Genomic DNA, 21,300 nt, shown 5'->3' with positions numbered 1-21,300 from the left:
CAATCCCATGGTGACTCGAGGTCTTCTGAAATCCAAGGCTTTCTACTGGTAACCCAACACATGGGAAAACCCACCCAACTTTTAGCTAGAGAATGCTGATGATCCATTGTGTCCTTATGCGTGTGTGTGTGTCAGAGGATGGCTGAGTACAGTGATATTTTATAAACCATCAGCTGACGCAGCGCTGATTTTAATTTACGAAGATTCTCTCTCCTATAGCCTAATGTCTAGCATCTGTTTTATTTGTGACCTGGAGCAAATTGAGTTGATAAGCTGTGCACTTGTGCTTACCTCACTAGTTTTTCATAATCTAGCCTGGATACGTTTCTTCGTGATCAACAAACAGAAACTGGAGGCTAAATAGTTTCAAAAAGAAAATTCTCTCTATTTCAAATTTCTCAATCTTGAGGAACTGCCAATAACCGATGGCAATTTTGCTCAGCACTTTTAAGTGAACTCGCATATGCATGCTGGATTCTGGCAGGAGCATAAGAGAATTGCCAAGATCCAACATTTTTCTACTCTCATTATACTAGCACTCAAGAGAGAGTCATTAAACTATTTAATGACACCACTGCTTCATTTGTACTGCCATTAGCATAAGATCCAAGTTATCACCAGGACTAATGCTTTATAAATCAAGTCCCCAGAGATCTAAACAAGAGAAGACACAGCACGAAGAAAAAATGAGTGATAATGGAAGGGCAGAGGGCTAAAACAGCTCCATTTCCATGTGTCCTGTGCTTCTGGAAATGCTGTTCGTTCAAAATCTCATTTATTTCACATGAGCAACCATCCTATATGGAAAGACAGTGCCAGGTTGGCATCATGCCTTTGGTGTCAAAATGTCCCATCATGGCCCTGCCAACCGCACTGTCCCCAGTTTGTCTTTGCTTTGAAATGGGACGCCATATTTTGGGTGTGGTCAATAAGAAATGCATGTCATGAGATAAGCATCAAATAAAAGAAAAAATGTTTACTTCCTGGGAAGCTTTATTTGGTAAACATTTCTCCTCTTTGGCTTTGCAAGACTAAAGAATTTAATGTCTATAAAATTCACCAAAGAACCCCAAAGGATAAAGACTAGACCCTTACTTAAGTGAAGAGTACACTTGACGAGAGTAGAATGGACTCCAAATGAACTTATGACTTGAACATTCATTTAGGACTTCCCCAAGTCTCTCTGGACTCAGTTTTTGAATGAGAAAAAGGATATACACAGAGGTTTACAGAACTTCCTTTCCTACCCTCATCTCTTTGGGTTTCTCAATTAATAGGATTTCCCTATCAGTTAAATAATCAATAAACATTTGGTATGTGCTAGATACTTGGGATACCGAGATAAAATAAAAGACCCTTCCCTCTAAGAGGTTACATTCTAGGGAGGGTGGATAGGGGAACCAGGTCTTCTTATTTCTTATCACAGGGAAGGAAAAGGAGGAAAAGGAGCCCAGATCTGCTTAATATACTGTAGACTAGCTGCCATAAAAGTAAGCCACACAAGGCAATATGGTTTTAAAATTCAGTCTCTTTCTCAATTGTCTTCCTCACTCTCCATCCCTCTACAAAACCTGACAGGTTTTTTTTTTGTTTTTTTGTTTTACTTTAGGGTCTGTCTGAAGGCACAAATGTTGAATAAAAGGAGAGATCTCCAATAAGCATAATATAAAATTGCATCCTTCATCTCTAGGACATGCTTGAAATAATAATGTCAGTTAAAACAATAATATTTTAATATGTATCCCAGTGAATTTATGAAAGTGAAATTTTTAATATTAAAGATTCATGGATACTTTGGTTTCTATGGAGCACACTGAAGAGAAAGTACCGTGATGACAGTTTAACAAATTGAATATAATTTCTAAGAAGTTCAATTTCTGAGTCACAAAGTTTGCCTTCATGCTTGTGATCACTAGCAAGAGAGGAGGTTTTCGAGGGGAAGGGTAATGAGTTCAGTTTTGCACATGTTAAATTTAAGAGTGGATAGTCAACTTAAAATGTCCAACAATAGGTGGTAAATAAAAGTATTTTTGATCAAATTCTAATTTCTCATAATCTCTTGCTAGTTATTTTCAAATGAAAAGCTGCACAATGACCCTCACTCAATGTATGGGAATGATTCTTGTTAAGGCTCCTCCCAACACCTGATCTATGATCCCATGCAATTCAGAAAACAACGATTTGTACAACTCTCTAGATAGCTTTACCTTCTATCTTCAAATGCACTCCCTTATCCATTCCACAGCCATCTTCTTCTTCAATTATTCTGCTACACAGTTTACTGTCATCGGAATGGATTTTCTCCTATAATTGCTGTTTAAGTCAACAATGTTGTCTTCTCTAATTGGTTCCCCTGACAGTTTCCCTTATTCTCCATCCCAGTTCTTCAATATTCCCCAATTTCGATGCATCATGGTTATTCTCCAGATTTCACATCAGCTTGGCATCATTTGGTTCACCTTGACTGGTCTGTATGCACACCTACTCTACCCAGTTTAAAGGTGCATCTAGATTAAAGGAAGTATGGCGGGAAATGGCTGCATTCTTCTTCCTCTCCTCTTGAATTGGTCACATTCTCCTTCTCCCAAATCTAGGTAAATTAGAAGTAGATACTTCTCTCATTTTTTTCCCCTAAACTGCTAACTAGGTAACGTGTTGTGTGGAAGAAAGAGACATTATGAGACCTGGCTCTGAATCCTACCTCTGACACTTTATCTGTGCCCTCAGATTTCTTAGCTGTAAAATGGACATAAGAATACTTGCACAACTTACCATAAGGAAAATGCTTTAAAAACTTTGAAGTGTTTTAGAAATGTGGCTTATTATTCGTCAGCCCTTCTTTCATTTAGCCAACACATTCCCCATTCCACGTATTCTCACAGGACATACCTTTTCCCTAGTAATTACTCAACAAACACCTTCTATGAAGGTGCTGTGCCACGATCAGGGGTCACAAATGTACCCAATGAAACGATTCCCGCTCAAGATGAATTTTCCCAATTTGCCAATCTTCCCTAAGCCCTTAGATGATTAAATACAAATAAAGTAATGATCCTCTAACATACCCTAACATTACCCTAACATTGTCTTTTCTGAATATTTAAGTCATTAGTTTTTGCCTCTTTGATACCCATCACACAAGATATATTTGGTTTTATGTCAAGCTTTCAAAAATATACAATGGAGATTTATTCAGTTGTGTGATTGTCCTTTCAGCCAACCCGCCATCAAGTGTTGGACACCTATTATGTTCTCAGTCCTTTAAGATCAGCTCCTCAGCTCTGGGGGCTTACAGTTAGGGGAGATCACATTTAAGCTCATGAAACCAACAAACAGAAAAAAACATGTAATTAAAGGTTAAAATGGCTGGTACAGGTTGTAATGCTATCTGTGATTTTGATCCTACCAGAGACTATGTATTTCAGGATATATATAGTCTTTTTTTTTTTTAAACCCTTCCCTTCTGTCTTGGAGTCAATACTGTGTATTGGCTCCAAGGCAGAAGAGTGGCAAGGGCTAGGCAATGGGGGTCAAGTGACTTGCCCAGGGTCACACAGCTGGGAAGTGTCTGAGGCCAGATTTGAACCTAGGACCTCTGCCCCCTATATAGTCTTATTGGAGAAATGATGATTGCATTATCTATCCCTCAACAATTCTCAATTAAGTATGAATAGGCCGACATACTAGGCACAAATGGCCAGAGAAACTACAAATTATGAAATAGGGGAAATTCTTACTTTAGAAGTAAATTACATAGAGAGCGATGTGGTCCTGGGTTCAAATTTGCCCTCAGTTACTTCCTAGCCTGGGAAGTCACTTAACCCCAACTGCCTCACCCTTATTGCTCTTTTGCCTTGGAACTGATACTTAGTCCTGATTCAAAGACATAAGAGAAGGACTTTTTTTAAAAAGAAAATTGCAGATGAGTCTAGTTGGAAGAAGCCTTATGGATTATTTACACATGAGAAAATGGATTCTCACTATTTGTCACATGGTTTGTGAGGGTGATATTCAGGTTTAAAACCATGCTTCCCTAATTCCAAAGCCAATGCTTTTTGCCCTGTGTATAACCTGCTGCTTTTGGGGGGGCACTCAGTGTTGCTACATTTTCCACTTGTGTAGGGATGACCAGAGAGGCTGCTATCCTTGACAAGGAATGGGAAATGGGAATAATTCTCCTAATTTAGTCTAGAAATGTTCCATTAGAACTAGAACCACAGGAGAGGCATTAAAGAACTCATCTCTGCCCTGAAAAAAAGACATCAGAATCAAGGAGGCAAGCGGTATTTATAAGTTAAGAAAAACCTGACTATCCCATGTGGTTTGGCCAGATTTCTCCTTGCAGACACATGTGAAAAATACCATCTGAACGTTTGCCATCATAGTGATGCTATAATGTTATAATAAGAGTTTTTCCTTTCAAGAGAGTAAGATTCTGTAATGTGATAGGCAGGTCATACTAAGACATTAGAGGGAGATTTAATTTACTGGGGTGGCTTGGGTTACTGTAGTGAGAAAGGAGCAGATGGCAGCAACTGCAGTCGTGAGACACATTCTCATTTTAAACAAAGAGATGAATTTTTATTACCTTTCATCTGGATCTTCAGTTTTAAAGACCTTTATACTATTGTGCTGGAGATATACCAGGAAAACACATTTTAAATTGCTCAACTGAAAACAACTAGGCTTCAAAGCGATTTTATGACAAAAACAGTTTGGGGGAACTTCTGCTTTCTTCCCCAGGTGACCTTGCTTGGAAAATGTGGCTGACTGATAATCAGGAGAAGCTGAAGAGGTCTCTCAGATCAATGATGAGTAGTGGAAAATTATATTAGCAGAACCCTGTCACATGGTAGCTGGAGAGAGGAGGAGAAGGGTCAAGAGAATCTAGCTATGTTGGCCATGGACTCGAGGTGGAAAGATGGGATATATAGCAATGGGTGGAGACTGTGAGTGAAGTTCATCTTACTACTCCAAGCTTGTCCTTGTCAGAAAACTGTTGTCAACATTTGCTCAGTCATGTCTGACTCTGTGACCCAAGGACCCCAGCACACCAGGCTCTTTTATCCTTGAATATCTCCCAAAGTCTGTCCAAGCTCATGTTTATTGCTTCCATGATTCATCTCAGCCTCTGCTGTCTCCTCCTTCTGCCTTCAATCTTTCCCAACATCAGGGTCTTTCCCAATGAGTGCTGTCCTCTCATTATGTTACCAAAGTATTTAAGTTTCAGTTTTAGTATTTGACCTAGTGAATGGTGTGAATTAATTGAAGAATTGACTGATTTGATCCCCTTAATGTCAGTACTATGACTTTCCTATGGCTAATACTCACAAGCCATTCAGATGAGAGACAACTAGTGAGAATGGATAGAGTGCTAAAGGAAGACCTAGATTCAGATCCCTTTTCTAATACATTTGCTAGTTGTATGACCCTAGGTAACTGATTTCATTTCTTTCAGCCTCAGTTTTCTCATGTGCAAGATGGGAAGAGTAAAAGTAATTACTTCACTGCATTGTCAAATTGATTTTAGCTATAATAATTATTATTAATACCATGTAAGACTCGCCTCTGTTCTCTTCACCCAATACTGTGGTGCACTAGAAAGAATAGTGACTCTGGGACAGAGGACCTCAGTCTAAATCCTTTCACCCACTACCTGGGTGACTTTGGATGAGTCACTTAACTTCTGTAGTGTGGAAAGGAAACTAAAACAAGTTCTGGACTTTTTGCCACTGTGCTGGAACAAGCAACAGTGGAAATATTAGAGAGAGAAAAAAGTGACAAGACTACTAGTTGGTGGGGGAAGGGGTACCTGGGAGTGGCAGTTGGTCTTGTGACTAGCACTTCCTTCCTTGTATTGGATGTGGGAGGAGTTTTGACTTCTTCATTTCTGGATAGAAGTGCCTCTATTTTCTTTAGCCCAAAGAGACAGATCCAACCAGCTCTGCAAATCAGAACTTTTCTTGTTGTTTGCTGTCTACTGCTAAGATTCTGAAATTAAGAAAACTAGCATAGATATAGCATAGACAGGAATATGAGAAACCCTCCACCATCCTGTGAGGCCTGGCCTCAGCTCCAAAGCTGAGAAAGACTCCAACTTTATTTAGGGACCTCCCTCTTCCCTCTTTCCTGATACCTCTCCAATCTGAAATGGTTATTAAAATTTATCTTATTTGAATATCACAGTCAGATAAGAGGACTATCTTTTCAGGGGGCATAGAGGGAGCTGAACCTCAGGACAGTCATTCAACTACAAATGGTCCTTATCAGGCCCCTGCTGGGTGACCAAAGTCTGGGGAAAGGCTTGCCCCTTACGAGGGTCCATGTTTACCTGCTCTAGGGCATCTTTTGGCTGAAGAAAACAGAGGCACTGACAAAGAAGAAAAATGCCTCCCACTTCCAAGGCCAGAAAGGAAGTGCTCATCACAAGACCAACTTCCACTCCCAGTGTCCCCCACCTTCCCCCTTCCCCCACCAACTGTCAATCTTGTCAATTTCTCTCTCTAATATTCCCACTGTTGCTTGTTCCAACACAGTGGCAGAAAGTCTAGAACTTGTTTTAGTTTCTTTTCCACACCAGACCTCGATTTCCTAATCTACAAAATTGGGAGATTGGAACATATGACCTCTAGGGTGACCTCATGCTCTATATCTATGATATCTACATCAAACTTTTGATTTGGACAGACTCTTCAGTTGTTCTTCTTCACCCTGAGAGATGGTGCTTGAATGACACACTTGGCCATTGCTAGTGCTCTTCATGTCCAACCCCTTCTGACCATGTATCAGAACATGCCAGTACTGTTTGTGGGGATTTTTTGGCAAAGATACTGAGTGGTTGGCCATTTTTTTCCTCCAGAGCATTTTATAAATGAGGAAACTGAGGCAAACACAGGTAGATGACTTGCCTGAGGTCACACAGCTAACAAATGCCTGAGACTGGATTTGAATGCTCCATCTACTGTGCAACTGCCTAGACTGTTTCCACACACTCTAAATGGGCTCCAAAGGGCGGAATAAAGCTGGGAGAGAGGAGAGGTCACACTCAGATACCCTGGACAATAGCTGGGGAAGATGCTGCTGAGCAGAAGTTGACCTGATGGAACTAGCCACCCTGCTGGGCTTCTGATATCTGGGATAGGAATCATGCTGCCCACCAATGAGGAAGAGAGTAGGATCCACTAGAGTGGAAGCCAAGTCCTGACTGAGCTTCAGAGACCTAGGGCCAGCCAGAATTAGGCCAGCTACAGCAAGTCTTTAGTTCTACCCAGGAATTATTTTGATTCCCCCACCCCATTTTCTGTCCATTAATTAAAAAAACCCACCTTTTCTTTATTGAACATCTGTAATCCCGAGTGCTTACAAGAAGTTGTAGAGAAACTAGAACATAGGATCCTTTGAATTCTGAGACAAATTTTTGATGTTGGGGTTAGAGGCAGCTAGGTGGCACATTAGATAGAGTGCCAGGCCTGGAATCAGGACAACCTGACTTAAAATCCAGTCTCAGCTGAACAAGTCATTTAACCCTCTTTGCCTTAGTTTCCTTGTCTATAAAATGAATTGGAGAAGGTCTGGCCTCAAAACACTAGCTATGATAGAGACTATTGGTTTCACATAAAATCCTCATTTCTCTACTATTGCATCTATCAAAATCTCTTTTGAATTGAGGAATTTATAAAATTGAGAATAAAAATAAAATTAAAAATCATAAAAAAGACACTAGCTTCAAACATTTATTAGCTGTGTGACTCACTCTGGGCAAGTCATTTTACCATGTTTGTCTCAGTTTCCTCACCTATAAAATGAGCTGGAGAAAGAAATGGCAAACCACTTGGAGAATCAGATGTGAATGAAAAATGGACTATCAAACAACAGCAACAACTTTGGGAAGCAGGGGAGCAATAGGACTATTATTTCTGAATGGTTCTGAAGAGTCAACAATGCCTATGCGAGCTCTGATCTGGGATCTTAACTCACAGGTTCTAATATTAAGACATTTTCATTCATTCAATTCCATTTATCAATAATGTATTCATCTTTGGTATTAATAGATCCAAAAGATGTTTTCAAGGAGTTTACAAGTCAATTATAAAGTTGATAATTATAGAACGTCCATCCAAGACACCTCCCCATCCCTGAACACACACACAACACACACACGCAGAGACACGACTTAGAAAACAAATCCAGGCAAAGAAACACTGTAGTGTAATAGAATCAGAGGCTGAGAATCCAGACTCAGTGGCATTGACTTGACAACAATAAGGGAAAAAAAATCACTTTTATAAACCTGTTTTCTCATCTGTATATAAGATTTGTTGTTCAGTCATTTAAGTTTTATCTCACTCTTTGTGGCTCCATTTGGAGTTTTCTCTGCAAAGAAAATGGAGTGGTTTTTCTATTTCCTTCTCCAGATCATTTTGCAAATGAGGAAACTGAGACAAACTGGGCTTGCTACATGACTTGCCCAGAGTCACACGGCTAATAAATGTTTGAAGCCAGATTAGAACTCACAAAGATGAATCTTCTTGAATCCCAGTCTGGCTCTCTATCCATGGCACCCACCTACCTGTTCCTATGCCCTATGCAGGAGCTAATAAATAGAGGGTTAAAATGCCATGTGTATTGGGGATGGGGAAGTGAGGTCCATGTAAAGGACACCCTAGGCCCGCAATGGCATCACATTTGGGTGCTTATGTGTGTGTGTGTGTGTGTGTGTGTGAGCGGGTTATCCATACCCACCTTCATTTTATATAGAGAGGAGTGAGACTCTTCTATAAAATGAAAGGACTGGATTAGACAGTCTCTGAGGTACTTCTAGGCTTTGGGTCTATATCGTATGATTAGCAGAGAAAGGTAGTCAAGGGCATTTTTTTGGACAAAGATGTAAGAATGAGCTGAATATATAAAAAGAGCTCTGGTCCAAAGAGAGGGAGAGAGAAGAAAAAATGATTAATGCTTAGAAGCAGCAAAAGATAAGACTGAGTAGGATCAGGGGGACAAAGAAATGTGGGGCTTCTGAGTTCAGATTAGGAGTCACTGTTACTTTGTAAATAGGAATGATGTATGAAAGTAGTGTTTTAGAGGGGGCAGCTACATAGCTTGGTGGATAGAGCTAGGCATGGAGAGGAGAGGTCCCGGGTTCAAATTTCACCTTAGACACTTCCTAGCTGTGTGATCCTGGGCAAGTCACTTAACCCCCATTGCTTAGTTCCTATTTTTCTCCTGCCTGAGAACCAACACACAGTATTGATTCCAAAATGGAAGGTATGGGGAAGGAAGGAAGGAAGGAAGGAAGGAAGGAAGGAAGGAAGGAAGGAAGGAAGGAAGGAAGGAAGGAAGGAAGGAAGGAAGGAAGGAAGGAAGGAAGGAAGGAAGGAAGGAAGGAAGGAAGGAAGGAAGGAAGGAAGGAAGGAAGGAAGGAAGGAAGGAAGGAAGGAAGGAAGGAAGGAAGGAAGGAGGAGGGAAGGAAGAGAGAAAGAAAGGAGGAAGAAAGAAAGAAAGAGAGAAAGAGAGAGAGAGAAAGAGAAAGAAAGAAAGGAAGAAAGGAAGGAAGGAAGGAAGGAGGGAAGGAAGAGAGAAAGAAAGGAGGAAGAAAGAAAGAGAGAAAGAAAGAGAGAAAGGAAGAAAGAAAGAGAAAGAAAAAGAAAGAAAGAAAGAAAGAGAGAAAGAAAGAGAGAAAGGAAGAAAGAAAGAGAAAGAAAAAGAAAGAAAGAAAGAGAGAAAGAAAGAGAGAAAGGAAGAGAAAGAAAGAAAGAAAAGAAAGAAAGAAAGAAAGAAAGAAAGAAAGAAAGAAAGAAAGAAAGAAAGAAAGAAAGAAAGAAAGAAAGAAAGAAAGAAAGAAAGCCTTTGGAGAGACTGGTCTGGCACTGGACAGAATGGAGAACTTCAGGACAGCAACTTGGGTAAGGCAGATGGTCCTTCCGGATGGAGAAACTAGCGGTATCTGATCTATGGAATGAGAAAACCCACGTTTCTCTCAAAATGATGCTAACAGAGACCGGAATGCTAAAGGTCAGGTTTTTCCCCTGGGAACTGAATATCTTTCAAGCTTGAAGAGCAGTGCTTTCAGTGGGAAATATTTAATTTTTTTTTCCTAGCCACAAAAAGTCCACACATTCCTGATCTCTAAAAACCTTTAGGTTAAAACCAACATTCAACACTGATAGCCGAGCCAGATCCTAAGTGAAAACAGCACGTGGGCTTCTTTGTGCTCAAGAAATCACATGTGCTGTTGACTCACTCTCACCCTCAGCACGTGATTTTGTGCTGTTTGGATCTTTGGGAAAATGTAAAATAAAAACCCCTCAATTTTGAAAATCCCTTCTGGCTCTCAATTCAGTGCTGCCTCTTCCCATGTGGAGGTCAGCCCTACCCTACCAGGGAGAAAGGAAATGAGGGAGTTTGTTATCTTTGGATTTGAGACCGGTCTGGCCACCAGAGGGGGCAGCTCTCCTGTCAAAAGAGGAATGCTGAACCACTCCCGGGGCTTGGGACATGGGATCATTGACTTGGGAAGCTCTTTTCCTGCTTTTCCTAAATGATGAGAAATGCAGAAGGACATACTGGAAATCACATCTCAAAGCTGGTTTACTCTTTTTTTTTTTTTTTAAGTCTTATCTTCCATTTTAGAATCAAGATTGAGTGTCAGTTCCAAGGGAGAAGAGTAGTAAGAACTAGGTAATGGGAATTAAGTGACTTGCCTAGGGTCACACAGCTAAGAAGTGTCTGGGACCAAATTTGAACCCAAGACCTCCTGTCTCTAGGTCTGGCTACCTAGTTGCCTCCTGGTTTACTCTTAGTAGCTGTGAAAAGGAGAATTAGTCCTGGACAAAATGTAGCAAAGTACAGTCTACAGAAACACATTTATCTTGTGTTTTCTTTTTGATACACAAATGGCAACTTCCAAGATTTAATCTGTCCTTCCTACCTTTCCTCCCCAGTCAGATTCTCTTTGTTGCCACTATTTTAGGAAATAGTGTCTCAACTTCTTCTCTATCAGAGAGGGCTAGATAACTCAGGTGACAAGGGGCTGGATTTAAGAGTCAGAAAGACCAGAGTTCAAATGCTTCCTCCAACATTTAGTAGTTGTATGCCCTGAACAAGTCACTTAAGCTTTCCCAGAATCAGTTTCCCTATCTGAAAAATGGGGATAATGGTAGCATTTACCTCTCAGGGTTGTTGAAAGGATCCATTGAGAGAACATATAAAGAGCTTTGCAAACAAATACATACTAGCTATTATTTAGCAAGTAGGAAAATATTTCATTCATAGTAAATTCTTTTTCAAAATCTTTACTTTCTATCTTAGAAATGATGCTAAATATCAATTACAATGTAGAAGGATGGTAAGGCCTAGGAAACTGGTATTAAGTGACTTGCCCAGGGTCACATAGCTAGGAAGGAACTGAGGCCAAATTTGAACCCAAGTCCTCCTAACTCTGGGCCTGGCTCTCTGTCCAACAAGCCACCTATCTGTCCCCTCACAGTAAATTCTTAATAAATGCCTATTGGTTGACTAACTAAGGTTGTAATTTTTTTTTTTAAGATTTGGATAACTGTATTTTAAGAAAATTGGTTTCCTTTGTAATCCTCTGCATTTTGTTTTATGAATTTAGGATTTTCCTGGGAAGCACCCTTAGGCTTCACTAGACTGTCAAATGGATTCATGTCACAAAAAAAGATGAAGAAACTTTGCTCTATCCTCTTATCTTCTTCCAATAAAAGGTTAGGGATTAAGCAATGCATTAAAAAATTCTAACCTGACCTATTGTCATTTTAGTATGATAGATCTAGAGCTAAAAGAAGCCTTGGATGTCATTCACTTCACAGATGAGGAAACTGAGGCCCATCAAGGCTGAGTAACTTGCCCAACAGGCTTGCCATTCTCTTCTCCCGCTCACTTTATAGAAGAGGAAACGGAGGCCAACAAGTTTAACACCGTCTTGCCCGCGCTCACAGGGCTGGAAAGGGTCCAAGGTTGGGTTTGAATCCGGGAATATGAGTCTTTCTGACTCCAGGCCAGACACTCCATCCACTAGGCCACTTAGCGGTTCCCTCGTTATTAGCTTTGGGTCGAGCAATTCATTGCGTTTCTTTGGACCTCAGGTTCTTCACTTTAAAAGGAGGAGATTGGAGAAGATAGTTAAACTAAGGTCACTTCTAGCTGGACATCGGATGAGTCAATGAAGATTGACTCACCCACATCTGAAGCCTAAAATAGATCAGATGAGGCTGGTGGATCACAAGAATGGACCCCAAGGATGCTATCATTTATCATCTAACCTTTTATTGGAAGAAGGTAAGAGGATAGAGCAAAGTTATCTTCATCTTTTTTTGTGACATGAATCCATTTGGCAGTCTAGTGAAGCCTAAGGATGCTTCCCAGGAAAATCCTAAATTCATAACACAAAATGCAGAGGATTACAAAGGAAACCAATTTTCTTTATCATCTATAGCATACATAGTCTTCTGAATGATCTGCCATCTTCAAAGAGCCCAACAATCTGTCAAGATGAGGCAAAAGGCATGGCCTCCCAAGCAGTCTCCCCAAACACTCAAAATTAGCTGGCCACCAAGCTGGCCCCAATTCTACTCTGCTGGCTGGCCCTGCATGCCATTTCCATGCTCCTTTAGTTCCTCGTACTCAAATGAAACCAAAAAACCCGTCAGCATTATTGGAAGATAGCCTTCCTTATGATCTCTTTGGGCTACAACCCAGCAGTGCTAGGGCTGGATCAAAGGGCAGACAGTCTTTTAGCGCCCTTTGGGCATCGTTCCAAATTGCCCTCCAGAATCGCTGGATCAATTCACAACTCCACCAGCAATGCATTAGTGTGGAAGATAACCCTCCAAATGCAAAGGAAAACTGTCCATTTAGGAGACTGTGCTTTGGGGAAGGGCTGTGGTTCAGTGAGAATGACATTAAATCTGGAATTTAAACCTGAGTTTAAATTTCAGTCCAACTCTTCAATAACTCTGTGACCATGGATAATGGATATATCTTCTCTTGCCTTCAGGGTCTCCATATTTAAAATGAGGAGGTGATGGTTTTAATGTCCCTGAAATCGTCCCCTGTCAGTTCAAAGTCCAGGATCCTTTGGGCTTCCATAATTCTGGGGAAGACTACTTAGTGATTAATTTTTTTTTTTAAATAAATGCTCAGTTATATGTAGATTGCTGAGGATATTTAAATAAAACAATTAAACAGAATTTGCTCCTTTCCCGTATTTGCCACCCACACCCACTGTGAACAAAGGTATTAATATAAAATAAGGGGAGGGGCAGATAGTCAGCACAGTGGGTATTGTGCCAGAGTCAGGAGGACTTGGATTCAAATTTGACCTCACCTACTTCCTAGCTGTGTGACCCTGGGAAAGTCATTTAACTAAGCTTGTTTAGCCCTTACTGCCCTTCTACCGTAGAAAGCATACTTGGTGTCCATTCTAAGGCAGAAGATAAGGGTTTTTTTTTTAAGTACCAGTAGGGATAGGCAATAGCACTTAAAAGTATGGGGTTTTTCTCCCCACTGTCAAAAAACTTCCATTGGAGTTGTGCCAGAATCTCTTCATTGTTTATGGGGAATGATATGATCTCATGCACCTAGAGCTGGGCAAGTGGCAAATGTCATCTTTATGCCCCAAATGTGGCTGGAAAGGAGTCTCCTAGTTTCAGGCTTCTTTTAAGTCAATGCTACCTTTAGAAGTTTCCTCTAATAAACGTGTAATAATCGAGACATCAAAGATACGCCCATTGGCTTCAGAGAACTTTCAGAGTTGGAAGGCCTCTCTAAGACCTATACCTGAACAGAAATCCTGACTACAACATACCCAACAAGTCATCTACCTTTTGCTTTCAAATATCTAGTGACGGGGAAATAGCTACCTTCTGAAGCAGTCCTTTACACTTTTGCATAGCTGTGTTTAAGCCACTCCAAAAAGTCTAAAAGAACTTCGAAGGTCCTAATGTCTCCCAAGGATTCATTCTGCAAAATCCCCTTTCTTTAAAGAAACTTGTCATCCTCCCCCTCCCAGCATTTCCTTAAACAGTCACCTGACAACGCCTCCAAGTTAGTATTTTGCTTACTCTTTTCTATTGGATTATATTTCTTTCCTCTTTTAAAACTCAACATTACCTCAACATTCTCCATGAAATCTTCCCTATTACCTTGTCCCAAATATTCCTCCTGTACTCTTTATCCTTCTCATCTCTCTGATTTTGTGTTAAACTCCAGTATGCTGGTTAAACTCATGACTGGTTATGTGAATGTTGATATGTTTCTGTCATTAGTTCACACTTGAATGTTCTCCAATATTTCCCACTAGAATATGATTTCCTTGGCAGGAATCAATCTTCAATTTCCTTTTTTCATTCCTAGCCTGTCACTATGCAAACAAGCACTTCATCTTTTCTCGGGAGGATGCAGAATTCTCCCAGCCCGGAGATCTGATTAGTTTCCCAAAGCAAGTTGACCAAATTCCCATGAATTCAATTCATAATCCACTGATCCTCTTGAAAATGAAGAGTCTTTGGTTTTCTCCCACCCTTATTCCCCTTTCCCCTTCCTTGACCCCTTTGTCACACTCCCAAGCTGGTTTTCCTCTATTCTATTCACAGTTGTTGCCTGGCTTTTAGCTAGAGTGCATGCAGAAAAGGTTGAATTTCTCCTGCAAGGTGTCTCCATTTTAACAGGAAACTCCTGATAACCTTAAAGCCCAAAGGAAGTTAAAACCCAAAGGAATGGCTGCAAATGGAGTTTATTATTTTGACTCATCATAAATCAAATCACGGTGGGAATTGTCTCCTCCACCTACTTGTAAGACCAATCCTGTCCGAGGTATCTAGGGCTAGCTTTTAGGGAGTGGGGATGTCCAACCAACTCTGCTGGAGAGGGAGCTCGATTCCTTGTCCATTGTAACTTCCAAGAAAGTAAGCAGTGGGGAAGATTGCCCAACTCGTGCTTAGGACCACCTGCTGCAGAGAGCACTAGTGTCTACCCAAGGGTTCTTAACTCTTCCTCCATCCCCATGAAATCTAGGGATAGATTTTAGGGAATCCATGAACTTGGATGAGAAAAAATTAAATCTTTATTTTCAGTGACCTCTAAAATGAAATTTAGCATTTCTTTCAGTTATGAATATAGTCCAACAAAACATTAAGAAGGGGATATAGGCTTCACCAGATTGCTGAAAGAATTCATGACCACAAAAAAGGCAAAGAACTCTTGTCCTACACTACTTGCACAGGGAATACTCAATAAATGTATTTTTTCCCAAGAGAGAAGAGGGGCAAGGGTTAGACAATGAGGGTTAAGTGACTTGCCCAGGGACACACAGCTAGGATGCATCAGAGGTCAAATTTGAACCCAGGTCCTCCCAACTCTAGGCCTCATACTCTATCTACTGTGCTACCCAACTGCCCAATACTCAGCAAATGTTGTTGACTGAAACCATATAAGGGAAATGTGAACAAGGCAAAACCTTAAGAGGCCCAGTTCATCTCTCAACTCTTAGATGGTGAACCTCTGTGCCTGACGAGGTGTGCTTAAGTCTGAGATAAATTAATTCCTTCTGGGAATTCCCATGCCAGTCGTTGCTCTAGAAAAGGCAACTGTAAATAGAGCAATAGCCAGAAAGAAGAGGAAAAAGTTGAAAGAAAACATCTTAAAAAAATCAAACAAATTAAAAACTAGATTGAAAGTGATGCAAAAGCTATTGGGTTCCATTTGTATGAATTAATACAATAAATGGTTTTAGACAAGTAGGATCCTAATTAATTTTGGTAGAAAACAGTATCCTTACTCTTTCCCTTATAATATGTCCCCTAAATGATTGAACTAATCCTGCTTATTTAAAAACATTTAAGTTATTTATTCATTAATAGTGAGGTGGTATGACATCATAGATAGAGAGCTGACCTTGAACCCAAGACAAACTCTAGAAACTGGACTTGGCAGTTGTATTACAGAAAATGCATTGGTTTTAGAGGCTGAGAATTTGGATCAAATTCCATTTCTGGACCTCAATAGGTCACTGAAACTTTTCCTACCCTCTAGGCAACTCTCAGTTGCAAAGGAGGTCCTGATTTGTATTGGAAGTCAGATTTTCCTCATCTAGAAGTTGCCTATTACAATGGAACCACATTCCCAGTCCTATGCCCATTCATGTGTGTAGCAGCTAGGTGGTTCAGTGGACAAAGCACCAGGAGAGTATGGAAGACCTGGGTTCAAATACAGTTTCAGACACTTAATAGCTCTGTGACTTTGGACAAGCTCCTTAACCCTGTTCACCTCAGTTTCCTCATCTTTAACATGAGCTGGAAAAGGAAATGGCAAACCACTCCAGTATCTTTGCCAAGAAAATCTCAAATGGGGATATGGAGAGTCAGACATGACTAAAATGACTGGATAAAAACTACATGTGTGTGCACATACACACACAAGCACATATAAATAACCTCATCTTAGAGGCAGTCAGGTGGTAGAGTGGATAGAGAACTAGGTATGAAGTCAGGAAGACCAGAGTTCCAATATGTTCTCAGATACTAGCTGTGTGACTTTGGGCAAGACACTTTATCTCTGCCTCAGTTTCCTCCATTGTATTAGTGGGAAGATAATGGTACCTCTCTGCCAGGACTGTCATGAGGCTCAAATGAGATAATATTTGTAATGTGATTAACACAGTGCCAGACACATAGTAGGAGCTTAATAAATTTTTGTTTCCTTCCTTGATTAGATCTATCTAGCTAACTTTTTCACAGTGCCAGACACATAGTAGGAGCTTAATAAATTCTTGTTTTCTTCCTTGATTAGATCTATCTAGCTAACTTTTTCACAGTGCCAGACACATAGTAGGAGCTTAATAAATTCTTGTTTCCTTCCTTGATTAGATCTATCTAGCTAACTTTTTTACAGTGCCAGACACATAGTAGGAGCTTAATAAATTCTCGTTTCCTTCCTTGATTAGATCTATCTAGCTAACTTTTTCCTGGTGACAATGCAGAACAAATATGTTTATATTTAGGCTTCTAAAATAAAAGCTTCCTCTGACATAGATTCAAATTTCTAATTATAAAAACAACAAAATCATTAACTATCCCAAAGAAAGTAGGACACTCTCCACTGCTTCGTTTCCTGCTGTCTTGCTTACCAATGCACCAAGGGCTAAGTCCCAGGTGTAATTGTTTAAGAGTCAAAGCTAACCCCAGTTAAACAGTGGTTGGAGTGGGCTATGAGGAGCCACTGGAGTGGGGAGTTACATGATGGGACCTACAAGTTATAGAGGAAGATAAATCAAGCAGCACTATATAGGGATAAAGAGAGCATCGAGGGGAAACCAGAAGCAGTTAATCCATTGTTGCTATATTTAGGCAAGAGATAATAAAGGACTAAGTGAATATGGTGAAGCTGGCGGATGGGGAAGGAAGCAATAGATTGTGAGATATTGTCCAGATGGACTTAGCAGACCCAAAAGCAGGCAAGGGATGAGGAGGAAGCAAAAATACTCTAAGGTGTTGAGACTGTGTGATTGGCAGCGTATCGGTGTCATTTATGGAAACAGAAAAGTCATGAGGAATTGGGGATAGGGGACAGAAAGATTAACAAGTTTGATTTTGGAGATGCTAAGATTGAGGTCTGAGAGGGGCATTTTGGCAGAGCTTTCTCTCAGATCGTTGGAGATATGGGACAATCTCTGAAGAAAAGTCAGGACTACGGAGATTAAATGAGATACAGTTTGTAAAGCACTCAGCACAATGCCTGGAATACATACAGTAGGTGCTTAATCAATGGTTGTTCCCTTTCCTTATTCCCTTAGATGTGGGAGGCAAGAGAGGGAGCTGGGAAGTAAATGAGGTCACTAGGAGACAATATAGGATGAAGATGGATGGGGCCCAAAACAGAGAACCTTGGGGAATGACTCCATGTAGAGAGTGAAGGAAGAGGAGGAGGCTGAGAAAAAATGGTCAGAAAGGTTTCAGAGTCTAATGATAAAGTACAGACTCCATGTAGAGAGTGAAGGAAGAGGAGAAGGCTGAGAAAAAATGGTCAGAAAGGTTTCAGAGTCTAATGATAAAGTACAGACTCCATGTAGAGAGTGAAGGAAGAGGAGAAGGCTGAGAAAAAATGGTCAGAAAGGTTTCAGAGTCTAATGATAAAGTACAGACTCCATGTAGAGAGTGAAGGAAGAGGAGAAGGCTGAGAAAAAATGGTCAGAAAGGTTTCAGAGTCTAATGATAAAGTACAGACTCCATGTAGAGAGTGAAGGAAGAGGAGAAGGCTGAGAAAAAATGGTCAGAAAGGTTTCAGAGTCTAATGATAAAGTACAGACTCCATGTAGAGAGTGAAGGAAGAGGAGAAGGCTGAGAAAAAATGGTCAGAAAGGTTTCAGAGTCTAATGATAAAGTACAGACTCCATGTAGAGAGTGAAGGAAGAGGAGAAGGCTGAGAAAAAATGGTCAGAAAGGTTTCAGAGTCTAATGATGAAGTAGCCAAGAAGAAGAGGGTTTCAAGGAAGAGGGAATGATTAATAGTGATAAATGTTTCACATGGTTCTAGGAGGATGAATACTGAGAAAAAGTCATTCAAGTTGGTCATTGAGTCTAAAGCTCAGCTTATGTGCCACCTCTTTGAGGAAGACTTTTTTGATACTCTTGGTTGTTAGTACTCTTTTCTGTCCAAAATATCCATGTATGTATTTATCTGATTACATCTAATAAACTCTAAATTACACAAGGATAGAAGTTATTTTTCATTTTGCCTCTTTCTCTCCAGTGCCTCGAACTGCCTTTGTCTAGAATAAACACTTAAAAAATGCCTTTTGGATTGGATTGCTCACTGATGACCTCTGAGGAAGAATTTCAAGAGTGGTTTCAAGAATGATCTCTGAGTAGTTTTAAACAGGGGAAAACCTGGTTCCAGTCCCATGAAGTCACACTCGGCCTCAGCCAACCATCTTGGAAATGTGCATGGTAAGTCATATGGAAAACTAGGAAAGAGCATATAGAAGGCTCACTGTAAATTCCTCACTTCTCCTGGAAAAGCACCTCCAGGGGGCTAGGCTGAGCATTTTCACATGTGAAGAGCAGCCCAGACACGTAAGCCTCCAACACATCTTTAATCTACTCGAGACAAAGATGACTGGAAGGGGCTGGCAGAAACCTGTCTCCTCTTGGAGTCGGACTGCAGCAAATGTGGTTTTGTGAAACCACAGTTCTTTCTTTAAATAGTGAGCTTAAACATGCGCTGCAGTTAAGAGGGGAGAAATGTTGGCATTTGCAGATGAGTTATGTTTAGCTAATGGCTTTATCTAGAACATCGACAAATATTTGTTGAACGCCTAATATGTGTGAGGTATCAGTAAGTACATAAGTCACCCATTATGCTAATATCCTGATTGCATAATGCCCATTTCTAAAATGCTCGTAATCATTCTCAAAGATAATCAAGTCCTTGTTTTCCATCCCAATTTCATTTTTAGAAGTTGCCCTTTGGTGGTCACAGTAAACACTCCACAGACGGGTCACACCTAGAGTTGGCTCCATATGGATTTTAAAACCACGTATGCATAAAGGTGGGCCTGGTCAGACATTCAGTGCAGTTTTTCATGCTTCTCAAAAGTTCTTGGGGCAGCCATTTAAAAATATGTTTTCAAAATCTATCCATTCACCCAGAAAACATTTTTCTGGGCACCTAAAGTTAGCCCAGCACTATAGAGGGCGCTAAAGGCGATCCCTGCCCTCAAGAAGCTTATATTCTCGTTGTGGATACATGGAGCCAGATAGAAATCGTAGACAAGATTAATGACATTATAATAAAAATAGGAAAGATGTCAAAAAGCAGTATTCATGGAATGGGGAATCCATTTCTGAAACTCCTAGCTGCTCGTCTCTCAGTGTCTCCGGCCTCAAACAATTCTGTATTCCCTCTCTTTTTCTCAAATAACACTCCTATCTAATGTTCAAAAGAAATTTAAGGTGAAATACCTTATATTCAATATATGTGTGTATATATATACATATTTACATATGTGTATGTTATATATATTCGGCATCAATTTTATGTTGTAGAATATAAATTCTTTGAGAATAGAAACTAACTCCTGTCTTTGTATCCAAGTTGTCTAACACAGTACCAGGCACAAAGAAGGCACTTGTTCATTTGTTGATGGATGTTAGTGATGTGGTTGTGTGAAAGGGAGGCTCATAGCTTTGATCTTAGAGGTCATTGAGTCCAAACCTCTCAGAAATTAGGAGACGGAGGCCTCAATAGGTTAAGTGCCTTGCTCATGGTTATCCAGTCAGTAAATGGCAGAGCTGATATTTGAACCCCAGTTTCTGACTCTGAATCCTATGCCCCTGGCACTCTACTGCACTGGCTCACAGGGAGAAGGAAGCACTTGAGCTGGGCTTGAAGGATGAGCCTTCTTTATATAGGTGGAGAATTTGTTGTTCAGTCTTTAGTCCTAAGTCTTTGTGACCCCATTGGGGGTTTTCTTGGCAAAGATACTGGAGTGGTTTGTTATTTCCTTCTCCAGCTCATATTACAGATGGGGAAACTGAGGCAAAGAGGGTTAAGTGACTTATCTGTGGCCACACAGCTAGTAAGGGTCTGAAGCCAGACCTTTCCTGACTCCAGTCCCAGTGCTCTATCCACTGTACCACCTAGCTATCCCAGGTAGAGAACAGGGGTACATAAAGAAAGATTTGAAATGTATGCATTAAACATTATGTTATAATGGCCCCTTGTTGGCATTTTAAATTGAATCTTCCCTCTTGCTTTATGGAGCATTTTTTATCAACACACGTTATCTGAGCTGCACAAACAGCCTCTTGCTCTGAGAGGCTGTTCAGGGCTATAATCTTCACTTTACAAATGAAAGGAGAAGCCCCAATCTCAGATCATTCACTGAAAGCACTCTACTGAAGCAGTGGGGAAGTTATGAGTAGAATACAAGAGCTCCACACTCGGGACATTAGCGAAGCTGGAGAGCATTCTAGAGACTATTCACGTGGTTGAAGGACCTTAAAATCCTGCCACTGGAGGATTTGGGGAAGAGAAAACTTGAGTGAGGGAACCTGATGAGGGAATCCTTCCAGGATTTGAAGGCCTTTTCTGTAAACAGAGATTCAGACCTGCTCAGCCTGAGAGCAAAACTGAGAATGATGGATGGAGCTGCAGTCAGACTTAGGTGAATGAAAGGGGGAAAAATATTCATTAGAACTATCCAAAAATGGAATGGGCTGTTTCCAATAAGTAGTGGGTTCCTCCTCACTAGAGAAAATGGGGGTAACCGACAGGAATAGC

General features: G+C 40.5%; 1 protein-coding gene across 3 annotated transcripts in view; it reads right to left on the bottom strand.

The window, feature by feature from the left end:
* PDE8B (phosphodiesterase 8B) overlaps window positions 1-21,300 on the bottom strand; it is a 365,551-nt gene that overhangs the window by 40,236 nt on the left and 304,015 nt on the right. The gene's annotated exons all lie outside the window — the stretch shown is intronic.

This window comes from Monodelphis domestica, chromosome 3, assembly GCF_027887165.1.
Source record: "Monodelphis domestica isolate mMonDom1 chromosome 3, mMonDom1.pri, whole genome shotgun sequence".
NCBI classification, from domain to species: Eukaryota; Metazoa; Chordata; class Mammalia; order Didelphimorphia; family Didelphidae; genus Monodelphis; species Monodelphis domestica.
This window is presented reverse-complemented; position numbering and strand designations above follow the sequence as displayed.